The 18,709-nt window shown below is 39.7% G+C and overlaps 1 protein-coding gene across 7 annotated transcripts in view; it reads left to right on the forward strand.

Annotated features, from left to right (window-relative positions):
* Nucleotides 1-6,329: 6,329 nt before the first annotated feature.
* The window catches only part of FHIP1A (FHF complex subunit HOOK interacting protein 1A), a 96,143-nt gene continuing 83,763 nt past the window's right edge, over nucleotides 6,330-18,709 (forward strand). For all 7 annotated transcript variants that reach the window (XR_008731537.1, XR_008731536.1, XR_008731538.1 and 4 more), the window contains exons 1-3: nucleotides 6,330-6,420; nucleotides 6,939-7,006; nucleotides 15,445-15,536. The gene's annotated coding sequence lies outside the window, so the exon portion shown is untranslated. The remainder of the gene's footprint in view (nucleotides 6,421-6,938; nucleotides 7,007-15,444; nucleotides 15,537-18,709) is intronic.

An 18,709-nucleotide genomic window follows, 5' to 3' on the forward strand; every position in this document is an offset into this window, starting at 1 on the left:
ACTCAAGCCAAGGAACAGCAAGCAAGAGGAGCATGATTGTTCCAGCTGGTTGTAGTAGCTTGCAACTAGGAACTAGATTTCAAAGGGAGAGAAAGAGACACTGGAGACTGGTCTTTGATCCTTATGCTGTCTGTGTATTTTATCCAATGATTTTTAAATGCAAAGTGTTATGAGCACTTCTCACCCGCCAGATGCTTTTGAAAAAATCCCAACAGGATGTATTTATTTAAAATAATTCAGGCACCTACTAATGTTGATATTTGACCCCAAATCTCCAACTGCCATTGACCTCTAATTCAGCAAATTGCTGAGGATTTCAGTAAAACTTTCTATTTCAGCTTTTCTCTTGCACTGAGTATTTATTTGGCATAAATAAAACCATTACTGGCAAAAAAAAGAGATTTTTTTCCCCAAAAGATTAAGTAAAAACTTCTCTCAATTAACAACTTTATACTTACAATTCTTAACAATCAGCCATAAACTCTGATGAGAAGTTAAGCTGCAATGTAAATCATTAAAAACAACGGAGTTTCCAGGAAATAAAACCCTTCTGTACATCGTATGCAAGAAATATAAGCAAAGCCTTCCTCCTTTGCAAGTCTTATCTCTGTCACTTATTTTCTCTGTAGAAAGTAACATCTACTGACTTCATAAAGTACCTGACAATGGTGAAGAATCACTTCATTCCAGACCCAAGCAAGGAACAAAAAAGCACATGCAGGGGAACAAAACACTACCAAGAATTACTCTCTGATTCACTATAGATTTTTTGCCTAGCAGCTGAATGGTTCATCTCCTGTCTACTATTGGCCCATTTATAGAGGAAATCAGTATTCATATATCACACAAGGATGGTACTTACTAATATTTCATTGTATTTTAAGTAGTGTAAGAAAGACATGCAGACATATATGATATTTCATGGCTTGTTTTATCCTTGCATCTTCCCAGGCACACAGCTGGACAGTAGTACTATTCAGAGACCAGTGGGCTTGTACAGTATGACACCTTCTTTTTTCCTCTCTCAGTAACAATTTTCAGCAGGTGCAAATTCATATTAGTTCAGGAAAAAAAAATAATCCGATATGCCTGATTTCCCATCTGGCAGATAGGCTTCATGCAACACAGACTGCAGGATTTTCCAGTATTGCAGGTAACCTACTTCCCACTGTCAGTAGCTTGGTGATTGGAGAGTCTACAAAAAAGGTGGTCTATCAGGATGACAAAGTAGAAGGTTTTATGGAAGCAGACAGAAGTGTAACTTTGGGAGGGCAATATAATAGTGAAAACTAAGGGAGGCGTTATGAAAACAGGGAGAACACTGTGTAGGTATTAATAAGAAAGTGCTTTTCTAAGGTATTTGCATTAGCTTGTGTTGTGATTAGTTGGGAGGAGGCCTTGTATCTGAGCCAGTGTTCAATAGTGTTATTGTGGTTTACTAAAATTCTCCCTATTGATGAGCTGTCAACATTTTGGTTTTTTAAAATCTGAGATAATTAAATTATTAAATGCAGATTGTCAGAGGTGACTTTGAAGGGCTAGGGATAGAAATCATGGATGTTTTTTCCCCATTGACTGTGATGGGACATGCGTGACGGTTACAGATTATGGAAGAGTAGCTTTGGCTCCGTTTGCTTAAATATCATGTTTGCCCTAATCACAGTCTGCATAACCAGAAAGGCAGAATAACGTTGATAACCTAATTTTCACTAATAAACGTGTTATGTGGCTCTTGGTCAAAGCTCCCACTGGACCTTGGAGTATAACTTGTAATTAGAAAAGGAGGACTGAGCCTTTAAAGAGTCTACTGCTACTCATCCTCTAGGGATGTATTTCAGTTAAATATCCTTCAGCTGTATTCTTAAGGTAAGCTGTTTGCTAGACTCCAGACATAAATCTTCGCTGGCAGGGGTGGTTTAGCAAATCCTAAAGAAATCTATGAGAGACCGAAAAATTTTCAATCCTGCAACAGTAGCAGATGACAGAGGAGGAAGGAGGTTTTGTCTTGTTTTGTGAGAAGGGAGGCTTTTTTTTAAAAAAAAAAAAAAAAAAAAAAGTTGTCAGTTGCCCACCTCCTCCCTAAATACACAGCTTGAAGGATTTACAGCAGAAGTCCAGGGTCCAGCCCTGTGTTTTCAGAGCATTAAAAGAGTGTATCTGAAGAGGACTAAGGCAAGTTCTCAGATAATGCAGAGGACATATCACAGCGTGGGCTTTAGACACATACTCTCCAGCAAAAAACACAAACAATGGGATAGAGCACAATTGCTTTTACATGCCTATCTGTTAAAAGACATTTTTTGAATCATACTTTCAGCTTCACATATTCTTTGTGCTAATTTATGGTGTCCCAGATCATTCCTGCCCGCATGCTGCTCCCTCTCATATGCCAGGGTAAGGATTTATGTGGTGGCAGGTGAACCAGATCAAAGAACTGATCCATGTTAAAGTTAACTGTAAAAAAGGGGGGTTTAATTTTAATCTGGATCAGGGAATTGATCTCATTTATTAAACAGCTGCATAGATTTTCTTTGACTGCATCAGGGAAGATGAAAGTGTAAGGAGGGGCAGAATGGGTGGAAAAAGGCAAGATTACTTCTTTTGATAGCAGTGCTGACCTGTGCCATTTTAGAGCACATGAGAAATTACAGGCTATGAATGAACTGAGTTTTGGAGCAGGGTGAATTAACTTATTCTCAAAATTAGTGTCAGGCCCTTACAATGTATCATAGATAACCAAATCTGGTTTTAAAGAGGAGAAATAATTTTGTTAAAGGGCCAGTGAACTTATTTTGGTTTGTCTCATAAATCATTGATTTATAATGGCCAAAGGTGAGCTTTTAACTAAAACCCATCATATAACTTCTGTAACAAACTTTCTTGTGTTTAAAGAGTCATCTTGAAACAGGTAAATCAACAAATACCAATTAAGATAGATTTTGAAATCTTTGAAATTGTTCATCAAAGTACAGACACTTAGAGGTAACATTTATTTCCAGTCTGTATAAATATTTTTATTAGTTACCAGTCTATCCAGGTGTCTGGATTGTATCCATGGTAATATAACATTTATCTTTCACATACTGATGGTTTTAGAATGGTACTACATTGTAAATTGTGTGTTGAAGCAGAATATCTGCAAAACCATATCTCAAAAAAATTTGGGGACATCTTTGAACATTAATGGATAAATGTGGTTTACCCCATTCAAATGAATTACGATTTAGGTAGAAGTGTCAAATAGTTTTTCATAATCATTTAAAATATAGTGCTTTTCTTTCTTAGTACGAAGGTTTTAGGGTATGGATAGAGAAAATTCTTAAAGGACCGTTCTGAAGATTTAAAGTAGACTTTTTTTCTATTGTTCACAGAAGGTGAGGAAGAAAGGCTGTCACGACATAGCATATAACATGACTTGGAAAATTCCAGTATTCCTCTTCATTCTTAAACAGGACATGTTTATCCTCTAATGGTTTTCCTGGAAATCAGGTATCTTGCTAAGAAGCAAATGTAGTACAGGTTTGTTTTACTGAGATGATATCTAGATCACATCTATGAAAAATCTGTCTTAAATGGGGTAGCTCAGGGGTCACTTAATTTACAGCGAGCATTCTAGTTTGTTGACAGTCACATAGTTTTGTTGTTTTTTTTTTTTTAAATTAAACTCTATCTTGTAGATCCTCTATTTGCAGTACACTTGTAACTGGAAAGTGTAGTTAAAATCTTTGCAGAAAGTGTCCACACTTCTTAATGGACAACTGTTTATACACCTTTAAAATAATAACATGAAAGAAAAAGTTAAAGACATTTACAGTAAGAGAGGTCTTCTAAAAGCAGTCTGGTTTATGTAGGTTGATACACTTGGTCATTTTTATCTGCAACAGTAAATTTTTTTCTGATGCTGCAGGCATGCCCCTGGGTAGCAGAAAGCAGAAACTTTCTGGAATTTCTTAAGCCTGAGCTTTCTGTGGATTAAAACTGGCAACCAAAAATAAGAGCATACATGTTGCTATGTTTTCTAACTACTGTAAATACAAACTTAGTTGTAATTATTGCTTAAACATCACTAGAGGCACCACACCATTGTACTGATGACACAACGTTCAAGACTGGCAAATGCTGTTCACTAAAACTTGTGTTACTTCTACTACTTGCAACTATCTTGTCAGTCAATTGTGCTGGGTTCAAGTGTTATACCTCTTACTCCTATACGTGGGTGAAGCATTTCTTAGTAGCTAAGAATGCCTTCAGAACAAAGAGGGCCAGCAGGAGGATTAGTGGGAGCTTGTGATAAGCCATCTTTACACTTCCATCTCTTCTAACTGTGATAGAACAGCTTATCTAATGATAGGGATGTAAAGGGACAGCTATCTTGGATTCAACCTAATTACCACAGGAAAAAGAATTATGGAGTGTTTTTAAAATGTTTAGAGCAGCAGTAGAAAGAAGTGAAACAGATTATATCTGCATCCGTAACAGGCACTGATTCAGAGGCTCACTCCTTAATGATCTACTTATTATGAAATGTTTCACACAAAGGGCATCTTTCATCTGTGTGCTGGCTGACAGTTCCCATGCTTCTGAGACCAAACAATTTAAGCAGAAATATCCTCTCAACGTCTGCTACAGTCCTCTAGCCAATTTTACCAAATTCCCAAGCTAGCTTCTGCTCTGTCATCCTAAGCAGCCACTGAATGGCACCCACCTGCTCTATAGTATATATATAGTATAGAGCTCTATACCCAAGCTGTATAGTAGCACACAGAAGCCACATCCTGAATGAATGGTAAGAAATACCAGATCTAATATTGGTAAACACCTCTCCAGCAGAGGCATGCACAGGCAGACATCTAGGTAACAGATTCTGGATTCGGACTGTAAGAGGGATGACATTAGCAGCTGTGCTGAGCACTTCTACCATAGCATTTGCAATAAAGAATTACATGGAACTGATGTTTCATCTTGCAGTTCTGAAAACAACGAACAACAGCACAAGAGGGAGGAAATACACTCTTTGGAAATGGCAGCTCCCCCCACCCCCCAAGCTTAGATTTAGCCTCAGTGCCTGTCAAGATACTTTCCAAGAACCAATTATTCTTCCAGTCTTTCTAAATGGAAGAACCTCACTTATGTTAGATCAGTTTTATTTCTGAATGGATTTTTGGATGATGGTTTTGTCCTGGGCTGGGAAATCTTAACTCTGGCATACTTAGGTGTGAGTTAGCTTGTGTGAATCTAGTTAGTTAGTAATCTTGGTAAATTATTCTTTGATTACATAGAGTATTTGGAGAAAATGCTTCCTGAGCTCACAGAGAACACCATTACACTTGGTAAATTCTATTATACATTTATTTAAATGAGCCATTACTCTAAATAGGCCAGCATCTATTCCTATTTTGAGTCATTAGCAAAATCACAATCAGTACCCTGACAGTCTAATTAATTTATTTGAAGCCATTAAAAAGAAGAAAAAAAAGAAGACATAATAGTATATCGAACCATGCTTAACTATTCACCACAGCAGTCTATCACAGTTATAGTAACGCATTTAAAATAAGAACCATATAGCTTGTATCATTAGGGAATTATCTCTAATTCTAATTTGTAAGTACAATGGGCTAGATCTAAAAATGGTACTTCTGGTTTGCAGGTTTTCCATGTAGGGGAAGTTGATGGCAGGAAACTTTCTTCGCTACTCATGTGAGTAACCCTCCAGGAGGGTCCAGGCAAATGGCCGGCCGGTGAATCTTCCCACCGGTACCGCTTCAACGAAGTGACGGGCCCCTGAGGCCATATGAGAGCACTCGAGAGGCACACCTCAGGAACACCAGCATTTTCTGCCGACAGGGAACAACACTCATATGCCGCAGTATCAGCTAAGGAAAACAACAACAAAAAAGGTAATAATATTAACGAAAAATTAAAGAGGGGTGGGTAAAACAGTGCCGTACAGTCACTCACATAACTGGGGCCACCTTCCTCCTGTGGTCTATACAGGGCCTACCCACCACAGTTTTGGTTTTTTTTTTTTTTAACATTAACTTTTAAAATTTCATGTATTTATTTTTGCGCCAGGAGCGTGTTTCTTTCAGGGCCGAGCCAGCCTCACCTGGCAACCACAACTAACTACCTCCAAAGCCGGCGGCGCCGCCCGACGCCTCCCCGCCCGCGCCCGCTCTTGCCGCGGCGGGCGGAGGGGGCGAGCGCGGAGGGGGCGAGCGCGGCCCGGCCGCCCGCCAGGGGCCGCCGCGGGCTGGGCCAGGCCTCACCCCGCCAGGTCGCGGCTCCTCCCCGCCCCTCTGACTCAGCGGCTCGGCCCCCCACTTACACAAACTCGGCGGCCAGTGCCGAGCTGAGGCCGCCCGCCGGGATGGGGGGGAAGATGCCCGCCCTGAGGGGACGGAGCCTCTGGGGCGCTCGGTGAGGGCGGGCTTCAGGGGGGTTCCTCGTGAGGGATTAGCGCCGGCTCTGGCTGCCCCGTCGCTGACGGCGACTCACCTGGGCAGCCGCCTCCCTCCTCCCCTCCCCTCCCCTCCCTCCCAGAGCCGGTCGCTTCGGCAGAGAGGGAGCGGAGCCTGCCTCACCCCTCCCCGGGGAAACTTTCCGCCACCGCCCGCGCCAGGTAGGGGCTGGGCCCCCCGGGGCGGGAGCCATGAGGGGGTGGCGGCGGTTGGGGACGGGCCGCGGACCTGGCGGCGGGGCCTCCGCGCCGGGCGCAGCCGCTCCCGCCCCGGTTTGGGCGCCGAGTTGAGGAGGCGTCTCGCCGCCGTTTCGCCTCGTCGGCGGGGTGGGGCGGTGGGCCGGTGACCCCCGCAGCCGGGCGGCTGCCGCCTGCCTCAGGGCTGCGAGTGCTGAGGGGAGTATGTAGGTCACTGCAAGTAATGCCTGCCTAATCCCCTTTATCTTCCTGGCTCGGCTTTTCCGCTGCTGGTTTGTAGGACGACCTGGGCAGCGCTGGGCGCCAACTTGGCGCAGGACTGCGAGCGGGGAGCGGGCGAGCGCCCAGGTGAGAGCGGGGTGCGCGCCTGGGGTTCAGGGAAGCCTTTTTCTCCACAGGTGTGACGCTTTGCATAGTGCCAGGTATTTATTTCTGTGTAGGTCTGTTAGCAGCCTGACCCTGGTCGTGGGTTGCCAGTTTGGGTTCGGGCTTCTGTTTTAACAGGTTAGTAACATAGATTTTTTTATTATTATTATTTTCCTTCGGGACACTTACTGTGTCACACACCAAATCACTGAAGGCTCCTTTGATATTTTCTTAGGATCCTAAAGGAAAATAGAGAGCCCAGCAACTCCAGGGCCCCAGTAACTAGAGAAGGCAGCGTGCCCTGGTGAAGCGATCCCTGCGTTGCTCCCTCTGATCTTTGAGGCGATGAGGAACTATTACCAAGGTCTTGTGGGTGTTCTGTCACCCAAGGCAGTGGTAGTAACTCGGCACGGTTTTGAGGTGCTCTGTGTGGACAAATCTGTAGGTGCAGGAGGGCAAACGCTGTTAGGAGGCTGTGCGTGGGGCCAGCCTGCTGGTGTAGGACAGTTTGCCAGCTTGGGGCATAATGGTTCCTTGTACCTGAGAAGTAATGCTAAGGCACACTTGGTAGTATTTGGAGCTGTTTCTTACAGTCTGATTTCCTCCTCCTTGGGGTGTGTGATTGATTTTCTGATTAGCATTAACACGCCTCGTATGATGGTATTATATGCTGCCATACCACTTCTGGTTGAACTGAGAAAGACATCAGAATCTGGCAGTGCCCTTTCTCTGTCCAGATGTTTTCTGTTGATCGGTGTGAAACTGATGCTCCGCAAGAATTTACGGTTTCATTTTTCATCTGCACGACAGTTTTTATTTCTCCTCATAGCTATAAGAAGGATTCAGGACCTTGTCTTGTTAGTGCTGAAGCATGATGCTTTTATCTTGTTTTCATTTTCAGAGAGAGGAGGGAGTGATAATAAATTCAAAGAGATCTCACACACACCAGTATGGTAATAGCATCAGGTCATACAGACCTATGTTTCTGGCCTGTGCTGGTTTTATATAATAATTTCTAGAAGTAAACCTTTTAGAAAAAAGGGCAATTGAAAGGTTTTTATAATACCCGAAGGAGTGAAGTTGGATTAGGGTTTTCACATTATTTGTGTTGTCTTACTTCTGCTGGGCAGTGTATAAAGAGTCCGCCTGATCTGAAACTAATCTAAGAATTAGGACCTAATGCTGTAATGCTTTTTTTTCTCGCTGGCTCTGCTTTAATGAGTGTGGAAGGTCAGAGGGAGATGGAAAAGGCAGAAAACCTTACAATCTACTTTGTAAAGTATAAATAATTACGAAGACCAAGATTATACTGGTGGGAGTATGGCAGTTGTGAAGCCGATAGAACATCCAGATGCCTTTTTCTCTTACCCATCTCAAGACAAATGCTTTCAATTGACTTCTGCTAACAGCTATTTTAATCTATTTATTGAGTCAAAGTGATTGATGATATGTGCTTTGAAAAATAAGTGAATTCTATTAAAATGATGAAAAATGTATTGCCAAAGCCCACGAAAGAAACATAACTTCATTTACATCTTTATTTATTTATTTAAACTTCACTGTATCCATATTGTGTCTGAATTATATGGTGGCGATGGTAAAAATTGGGATACGAAACTTCATACAGTCTGAAACTTAAGAGAACCAAAATTGGAGAAACTGCTGCTGACATGGTTTTATTTGATCTTGGCATGAAACAGTTTTAGAAATCTATAGATGTATTTTCCTTTCAAAAGATTATACTAATGCATCGATGCCTGTTAAGCTTAAGTCTTCAGATTTACAGACTCTCAGTACCATCTGAAACATCAGTTTCTCAGTTAAACTGTTCATTGAAGTTTTATCAAGATTACTTTGATGTACATCAAGTTTTAAGGCTTTTTTAAAAAAGAACTTACAAATGCTGCTGTTCCACTCTTGCATATCTTTATTAGTATACAAATGCTGCTTTTTGATGCTTGCAAAAGGTTTCATTGCAAGGGCTTTTCAAATTTTAATTAGACTTACGGAAATCTTGTTTAGTTCTTTAAATTGCATATTGAGTTTGTTTTAAAAATGCAGATCTCTGCATCCAGGTATGTTATTGTGACTAGAAGTTTCTCACAAACATTTGAGAGAGATGTTCTCTCTCTTCTTTCTGCTCTATGGCATGTCTAGAGTAGCTGATATGTTTGTTGTGTTCATTAGGTGCTGTTGAGAACAGAGCTTTTGTAACCTCTCGTTCCAGTCACCCTTTTTAACAGTTTTATAACTACATTTTTGTTTAGAGATGCTTAAACTCTGACTCCTGTACTCAAACATGCTGACTTGGCATTGTTTCCTTACTCGTGGTTTCTTCTCAGCGTAATCAGTTATTTAGGGTAAGACTGACCTACAACCCAGAACAAAATATACACTTTATCCCCCTTGGAGGAAGCCCGCAGGAAAGAGGGCATCAAGGAAGGCTGTTGGCAAAATAGTGCTCTTTGTGTCCTGTTTGGGGGTTTGTTTCAGTTAATCTATTACACAACAGTGGATGCCTATACTTTAGATATGTTATCGATGCATTTTTAATGATCTGATGGTGTCGAATCGAGACAAATAGCCTCAGGGTGCTTCCAGAAGAGGCTACAAAGGCCTGCACTGGTCGAAAGCTGGGGCAGTAGTGATCTGGAAATTCTGATCTTTTTCCGGTCCTTTTTGCAGTACAGCATAGCGGCCAAATAAAGGCTTATAAGTAGCTGCTGGTATGGCTGTTTTGTAAGAATTGCTGTACTTTTTAAAACTCATGTGAAGAGCCTCCAAGAAGCAATTACTTTTCCTGTTAGAATTAATCCATTTGGAAAGTAGAGCTAGGACTTCACAGTGTCATGGGGAACAGGTCAGTTAGACCTGGATCAAGTCTGAAGACTGACTGGACTGAATTGAAAGAACAGTTTTGATTGCACTTGTAAACACATGCAGCAATAAGTGGTTCTGGCAGTAGTTACTCCTGTGTAATACATATACACATGCTAGTACATTTTAAAGTGTCAGCTTAAGTTTAGAGGTGGTGTGATGGTAGTGAAGTGTTCACAGCTAAAGTTAATGTTACAAAGACTGAGGAGCTTTTTAGGAATACATCTTGCTTTGCTTTCTGTCACAGGCATCGATCATAAGATTTCCTATTATTATATGTAGGTATCTTTTAGTAAATGACTCATTGATGGTATAATAAGAATGCTTTCCATTTTAAACCACGTGGCAAAAAATTCTTATTAAAGGTGATCCTGAAGGGCAAGTCCAGGTGAGGCTATTCCATGTAGAATGGAAGCAGAGCAGGGTAAGGTAAGAGCCAGTGACAGTGGTGGTAGAGGCTCAAGGCATGTGAAGACACAATCTAAGAATGTGTTGCCTCTCATATTTAGTGAGATTACCTTTAGTTAACAGAGGAAAGTTTGGAAACATGACGCCAATATAATTATCTGCATGCAAGAGGCCCAGAACCTTAGTTCCATGTATATGTGTAACAGTATTTTTCCTCCAAAATTAACTGCCACCTGAAAAGGAGGAATGAGATCCTGAGTTAGCGTAAGATGTAGTTGGGGCTTTGACTCTCATTATTCCTGACCTGAATGCAGTACATTTTCATAGCAGTTGCAGAATTTGTTCTGAAATTTATTGTGTTTCAAACTGCAGTGGTTCCCCATGGATGGTAAGTTATTGGGAAATCAATTACTTTTTTTCTTTTTTTCTTTTTTTTTTCTTTTTTTTTCTTTTTTAAAATAAAATAGTCAAATTGTGAGGTAATGCTGCATTGCCTACCTGCACAGTGATGACAGACCATGACAGTTAATGCTGGTCTAATCATAATTGGCATTGTAGACGACATGTTATCTGCTTCTGTGTGGGGAAATAACATAGCTACATCAGTGCTAAAAGTATTAGGCAATTTTTCATTATGTAATTTCTGCTGTTTAACTGTAGAAGCATAGTCAAATGTCATCATCTCCCTTTGTGCCTCTACTGTAGTCTACAAACACAGACACAAGTTTTGGTCATTTAAACAGTTGCATGCCTTAGAAGAATTTGTCGAGTTTGGTTTAAAAAAAAACCACAAAAGGGAGGGGGGGAAGCAGGCACGCAAAAAAATTATGTGAGAATAAAAACATGTGCTAGGTTCTTTGCAAAAATAACTGTTCCTGAAGGACAATTGTGCCCTTCATCCTTCTAATTCTAGTTCATTTTTTATATGTTTCCTGTGGTATATATTGGTGAAGGGTAGGATTTATTTCTGTGAAAACTTTTATATAAGTAGGCATAAAGTTGTGAGTACTCTAGTAGTAGCTTTGTTTGCCTGGGGAACTGATAAAGTGATGCTGGCAAAAGAGCTCGCAGCTGGAAGGATTTCCTAATGTACAAAAAACCCGAGGTCTTTAAGCTATTGGCGAGATGTATATGCCAATAAACTTTTGAATTGTTACTTAAATTTAACTGTTGGCTGTTTTTATTGCACTGTGCTGGCAGTTGAAGAGTTGAACTGCTCAGGAATTGATTCCATTTGCATCCACAAAACCTTTTGTAAAACCTCAAGTACCTCTGAGCAGGATGGAAGAAATTTTTTTTCTTTTTGAATTAGTTTTATGAACAATTAATATATGTGTAATAATGAAAATTTTTCACGTTTGTTTTTTGACACACAAGTCAAAGAGCAACAAATGAAAATTTGCTGTTGCGCAGCCAGGTCAATGAAGTAGTGTGGGTTTTTACTGAATTATGTTAACTTAATTTGCTGCTATGGGGCTCCTGCCCTAATGTAACAAACCTGAGAGGGAGAAATAATCTGGCTTGCTGCTTCACACTGTACTGTCCTTACCTTGAGAGTAGCGTTTCTGTTAGGATACGTATCTTTTACACTGGACCCATGCACTTTATTAAACTCTCTGTGCTGTTTCTTCTGTGCATGTTTGTGACACACACACACTTTGCTGGTGCCATGAATATGTTTTAGTATAATGCCATGAATTCAGTATTCCTGTAAGAAAGCCTATGGAGGACAAAAGCTTATCGCCCCTTTTGAGAAACTCACTTGATTTTTCAAATGCTGGACTTCTCAGGAAGCATGTGCTACCAACCACAGCAAGATGTGGATTCATTATGGAGGTGAGGGCTCTGTTCCTCTCTGTGTGTGACTTAGAATTATTCAATGTTCTATTTCCTGTGTGCCTGACTGAGGTACAGCAATAACAGGTGCTAAGCAGCCAAAGGTTTTTCTGCAAACCATTAATGTCTTCAAAAAAGGGTGTGTGTTGGCACTTGTTTTGCTCTGATGTTGTTACTGAACCACCCAAATGTCCTTGGAATGCCTGTGGTGTGGATTGGGAATATCAGTCATATTGGGATTTGTGATTCTGAGTTTCAAAGCAGTAGTACATTCAGTTGGTCTGTTACTTTGAGGTGGTTTTGCACTTTTTTTTTTGTTTTTTTGTTTTGTTTTTTAATTGGCCATTTTGCCTTTCAGTACAGAGAAGCATAGAACACATAGTCAGCAATAGGTGTAACAGGTTGATTTCCTTTCTAAATTGCTGACTTGCCTTAAGATTAATTCTGCTTCCTTGCTTGGAGTGGTTTCAGGTAAACAATTAGAAAGTTCTTCAGCAGCTTCTTGAAACATTTTTATAGGATGAGGAGCGTGTGAAGTAGAAGTAGATTTTCTTAAGAGTGTATGTGTGGGAACCCAAAACAAATTACCAAACCAAAAAACCCCCATAAAAAGAATAATGGAGGAAATTAAACATGGAGAGCAGAAACTGATTTGCTCTCACAATTAGTTTTGTTCTTAGTGTTTTGGTCCCAGCAACGTGAACAACATGTGAACTGACTGCCAGATAACACAGAGGTTTTATGGATGTCGGTGGTTACACCTGCCTTCAGCAGTATTTTGTTGGCATGATTTTTACAGTGGTGCTGTTTGCCAGCAACAGCCCAGTGCTTAGGGATTCCTGACTTGCTAGTGTTGATACAGCAGAACACACAGTATTATTGAGATGGTTTTGCAGAATTTCCTTAGGCTAGATAGAGCTAGGTTTGTTTTGCTTGGATGCTAGTGGAGTCCTTGAACTTGGAAAACTTCACACACCCATGCCCACCAAGAATCTTTATTGCTGAGAAAAAAAAAATACTCAGAGAGAAACAGCTATGGCAGTTTGCTAAACTGCATTTATGAGATGCGTGCTATTTACAAGTTATATGTTTTGTTAGTAGTGTTGTTTTTAGCAACTTTTTAGTAAAATGGGTAAATTTGTATCTACTACCCAATATTAAGGACCTAGGGACAAAGGTCAAAGGAAGTGGTGATGCCCTTTGTTAGATTGACTTATGTAGCTGAGGGAGTGGACAAAGTTCTGGGCACACAGACCTTGGTCCTGCTGACATTCAAGTCATCTCAGTTAAAATGACTGAATTATTTGACTTTGGTGTATATATAACCTATCTGAACAATTTCCCATGTATTAATGCTTCTTTTAGTCTTTGCCTGTAAGGAAAAAATTAGTGAGCAGAATTTGTGGCTTGTATTTGCATTAACATTTTCCATTAGCCTTCAGTGAAATTCAGCAGCATTTGAATTACTTTGTGTGCAGATACATTTGAAAAAGTTAAATGAATTAGAGATGAATGAAATGTAACCCGATTCTTCCTCTTGACAAATTAAAACTCTGAAGTGATAGTAATGCCTCCCATTTCATGGATGTTGTATTAGTTTAGGAGGTGATAAATACGCATAGCTTAAATTCAGTGCTTGCTGTGCGTTATATCATTATCATAGCAGGTACATGTGCAATGATTCAATAAGTGAAAAGTTACTGTTTTGATTTTAAAATGTGGGGAATAAAATAATGTATTGGCAGCAAGTCATGTTCAATTACTGGTGATAACATTTGTACAGAGTTTTGGCAAACATTTAAAGTAACAACAGTTCAGGTTTAAAAGAGGCATCAACTCAACAGCAACATTTCAGGAGCATTTGGCACTGGGCTCAGTGATAGGAGATAACATGATTTAAGCAGCCATCATACCAAAGTACATTCTGAGATAAAAAATATTATTTATTCAAGTACAGGAATATTGGGGTCTGTGGCATGAGGGAGCTGAAAAATCAGTTGATGACAGAATAAGCAAACTTTTCAATTTTAAACAATACTACTAGAAGTCTGTGTGAATAAAAAGGAAAAGAATATTGGTATTACCATGGCAGAACTGACTAAAGGCTGGCAAATTGGGGAGATTTTCTGAACGAGGGTGTTTGTGTACACCTAGCAGAAATCATCCAGATCACCTAGGATTACCTAGGAGTGTTGGTTAGAGGGTACGGCAGGATGGAGGTTCCTAGTAAGTTCTTAGAGAACCTTGGTAAAACTTTCCTAGTGCTAAATATGAAGAAAGCAACCAGAAGGTAGGCGCTTCCAAGCTTTGTTATAACTAGAAGATAACGAACTTCTCTGAGAGTAGGCAAATGAGAGTCTGGCAAGGAGGACTTGTGCTAAAATAAAACAATGGATTTTTAGAAAGGCAGACTAAGTCTGGTTAACATGAATCTTATCTACTAGTTCTGTGTCTTAAGAGAAAAAAAAAAAGTAGATATATTGTTCCTTCAGGAAGTTATATTAGTGGCAGAAATTGAAACTATTCTGCTGCAGAGGAAAATATGAAAAGTAGTGAGAGGCTGGCTTGGCTGCTGGTGAGCTTTTTAACATGGAACACAACAAGGAGGGAACGGGAATCCAGGCCAGATTGCCAAGGACAAGTATAAAAATAAAGCACAAGCACACATAATTAAAATAATGCATTCAGAATGGCCAACTCAAAAACAGTAACAAAAAGTCATTATAGAAATATAAAATTAGTAAAAAGAAAGACAGGGAAGGCTTGCTGCTGTTTGAAGATTGGAGCTGAGGACAGATAGTGCAAAGCAGACTGAGGGTTTTTTTTTGTTCATTGTTTTTCCTGCCGTGCCCCCCCCCCCCCCCCCCCTTTTTTTTTTAATAAGAGAAGATGGAGGTGAACATGGTGTTCAGGCGCTAAACCCCTACGCTGGGGACAAGTTATAGAGTATTTAGTTTGTTTGAAGTGTTTAGAAAACACTATTGAAAGGGTAGGAGCTGGCTGATGTAATCCCTGAGCTGCTGCAGTTACTTCACTCATGGAGGATGCGTGTAATACTGTGACACTGAGAAGAGTGATTATAGTGCCTGTGTTTACAGGTGTTGGCAGGGGAAGTGGAAATGAGCAGTTGTAGACCCAATTGTTTAACTTGGATTATTTGTTCCAGTACTTTTCCTGGGAATTACACCCTCCCAAAGCAGTAGAAGATGACAAAAAAATGAGCAGTAGCCCATATGATTTTATTTTTAAGATTAAACCATGTTATACTAATACAATTTCTTTCTCCAAAATGCTAACAGGAGAGGAGCAGCTGATCTCTGATAGCTTGACTCTGATAGAAAATGTCAAAACTTCACTCTTGTTGAAGAATGCCTGGAGGAATTGACTGTAGGTAAGTGCTAAACTGCTTGAAAAACATTTTTTTTCTCTACGAATGGACTTATGAGATAATGTTTTGGTTTGGGGTTTGTTGTTGTTCTTGTTTTTATATAGATGAAGGATTTAGATAATATAGTGGATGATGAGAATAATAAGAGTCAACACTGTTATGTAATTGTAAAATTAGAGAATATCATACCAAGCTACTGTCACAGAATGATTAGTTTCTACCCTTAGAAAAGTGTTTTTTTTTAATAGGGCTGCTTCTCAGATTGGGGCTGAGGTTTGCATAGAAAAAGCATGAGCAGCACAGCCCAGTTCCTTACTTCAAACGTAGTGAGGCTTCTTTAAAGTAATTACAGCCTCCTGGTTGATGGGAGATGTCCAATCTTGAAGATGGAATTTTATTTTATTTTTTTTTTAAAGAGAAGGTAATATGAACCCCATTGGAGGGAGTCTGGAGAGGAGCTGTAAGAGTACCTGGGTATCTGGAGGAGTGACTGAATGAACCAGGAGCTGTTATTTTAGCTTCAAAGAAGAGTTAGTGGAGAAATGAGAGTGAGGGTTAGTTTAAATATGTGAAATATATGTGTTTCCCACAATGATCTGTTTTCTTTCCTTGGCTGTTAAGACACCGTTGTATGGAATATATTATCAGGAAAAGTTGTGAATAATTTTAAGAACTGGCGAAGCAAGCATCTGTGAGTTGTGACAGAAACATAATGGGTATTACCATGGCACAGGGGGAAGGACTAGATGACTTTAAGGTGATTTTTGATCCTTTGACTGGTAAATAGGAGATGGTTCCTGTGGTGCAGCACAATCTGTAAAATCCAGGGAGAGCACAGTACTGAGAATTCCTTTTCTGCCCTCTACTATTATGTCTCATCTGACAGGGAGGATCCAGAAGTTATTAAAACATTATGCCTCTTTTTCTTTTTTCCTCCCCCTTTTTTACCTGCGTGGAAAAGATGAGTGAGACTTAGAACTTCACGTTGCTGTGGCTGTTGAAAAGTAGCTAGAACTCCTTGTTGTAAGACAACATGAAAAAAGCTCTGCAGGCATGCCTATACCCATGCTGGCTCAGCAGGACTCTAGAACACGGAGTGCTAGGACATGTGTTTTGATGATGCCTAGATTAGCTTCAAAAGCAGTTTTGTCATATTTGTATGGCACTGCATCCAAGCCACTGTGGTTTTACTGCTTCTAGACCTGTGCTAAGGTCTGCTTTCTGCCATGCAGACTTAATCAGCTTGTGTTAGTGATAATTTGGCAAACTGTTTCATGTAATCCGCTGTATGTTGTAAACAACCCTCTATTGTGCTGCCCTTGTAGCCTGTGTTTATTCGGGTGCACTAACTATTTTCCTTTAATCAATTGTCCAGTAACAGCACAAAACAGAGATGACTCTTCACTGTGTGAGATTTCTTGTCTGAATGCTAACAGTAACAACAGTGACATTAAACAAAGGTTTTAATTTCAGTTGGATGCTATTGAGCAAAACTGTGAATAGCAGAAGAAAAATAAAGATTTGAGGAAGTCCTGCAGTGTCAACTGAATTTTAAATCAAAAGCAAATAGGCACAATTTTGTGTAAACAGTTTAGGAGGCTTTATTTTTGGATCGCAAAAGGAAGTTTCCCAGGATGTATCACTTCTGTGATGTGTTCTTTCTCTTAATTACCATCATGCATGTATGAAACAAAGCTGATTTTTAACATGCTTCCGTTTTAATATTTTAAAGTCCATCTGCTCTTTTTGTGAATTTTTGAATGGCATGTATTGCTATGGGGAGCATTTGTATTGATTCATAAACCTGTGGACTATGGTTTCTGGGGTTTTTTTGGTTATTTTCTTGGGCTTTCACATGAAGGGGAAAGACAAGAAAAGCAATTTAAATTTCCCAAACCACAAGGCTATGCATCTTTCATAATACCTAGCCTGGGTAGTGGTGTAGGTTATGATATGTGGGTTGCAATACAGTCTCTTAGGACAACTTTGTCTCAAGTAAAATGCAGTATAATCCTGAGCACAAAATTAATTGCATAGAAGATGATGGCTAGTGCTTGGCTATTTGCTTACAAATCCTTGAAAAGGCTTTTGCTATTCTGAGGATGTCCTGGAACCTGCCTATTAAAAGAAGGTTTGACAGACTGCTCTGCTGTGGGTTGAACATTGAAAACTGCCTTATGTTATGATGTTGATGATGTCAAGATAGAAAATAGAGCATCTTAATTCATGAAGGTTACTACTAGGAATTGATTATTTTTATGTTCTAAAACTTTTTAATATACTTATCACATGCATTTTAGGACAGAATTTCAGGCTATCAAAGCAGTGTTAGATGATATATATCTTTCCCCCCCTAATTTTTGTATGATTTTAGATTTTGTTAAATATAGTTCCAATTTTTTGCACATTTCCTTTACCATTTCATATTTTCCTCATTTGTCTCAGTTTTCAGAAATGAGAAGACAGAAACCTTTTGCATTCTCTATGGCTCCCTCTGGTCCCACCCACCCCCCTTTACAATACAGAAAGCAGATGTGTATTGTTTGTTACTTCTGCACAGTGTTGCTGCTTGCTTTCACAAAGCTGTGTATATGATACAAAAGCAAAATACTTGCTTTTTCAAAAAATATGTCATATAAGGCAAGACTGTATTTGATAATAATGGTTTATCAGTGCCTAGAAAGAGATCCAAGTGTCAGTGCTCTTACTATCTTCTACCTGGTACTGAATGGAGGTAAATGAGAACTGGTAACAAGTATATACTGACAATACTGTGTGATTAACATGACTCTCCTAAGCCACAAATAGGGGAAGCTTTCTCTTTAATTATAACTGTGCTTCTTTAATCTAATTACAGCTTTGTAAATCATCTTTTTTTTTTTTAAAAAAAAAGCTGATTGGAAATTGGAATTTCTTTAGATTATTCACATTCTTGTGATTTCATATACTAGACAGAGTCGTCTTTTGCCCTCTAACCTAGGGTGTGTATTTGTGGATTTTTTGGCTTTGTTTGTTTGCTTTTAAATAAGTTGGGAAGCTAAAGGCACTTAAGTTCTGGAAAGTTACCATAGGCTGATGTTAAGGTTTCAGATCCAGAATTTTTTACATATGTGTGATCAGGGAATCTTTCCAGACCTTTATGTTTTTCTTTACTGTCTCAGTGGTAGTGACAAAGA

Source organism: Falco cherrug, chromosome 1, assembly GCF_023634085.1.
Source record: "Falco cherrug isolate bFalChe1 chromosome 1, bFalChe1.pri, whole genome shotgun sequence".
Lineage (NCBI taxonomy): Eukaryota > Metazoa > Chordata > Aves > Falconiformes > Falconidae > Falco > Falco cherrug.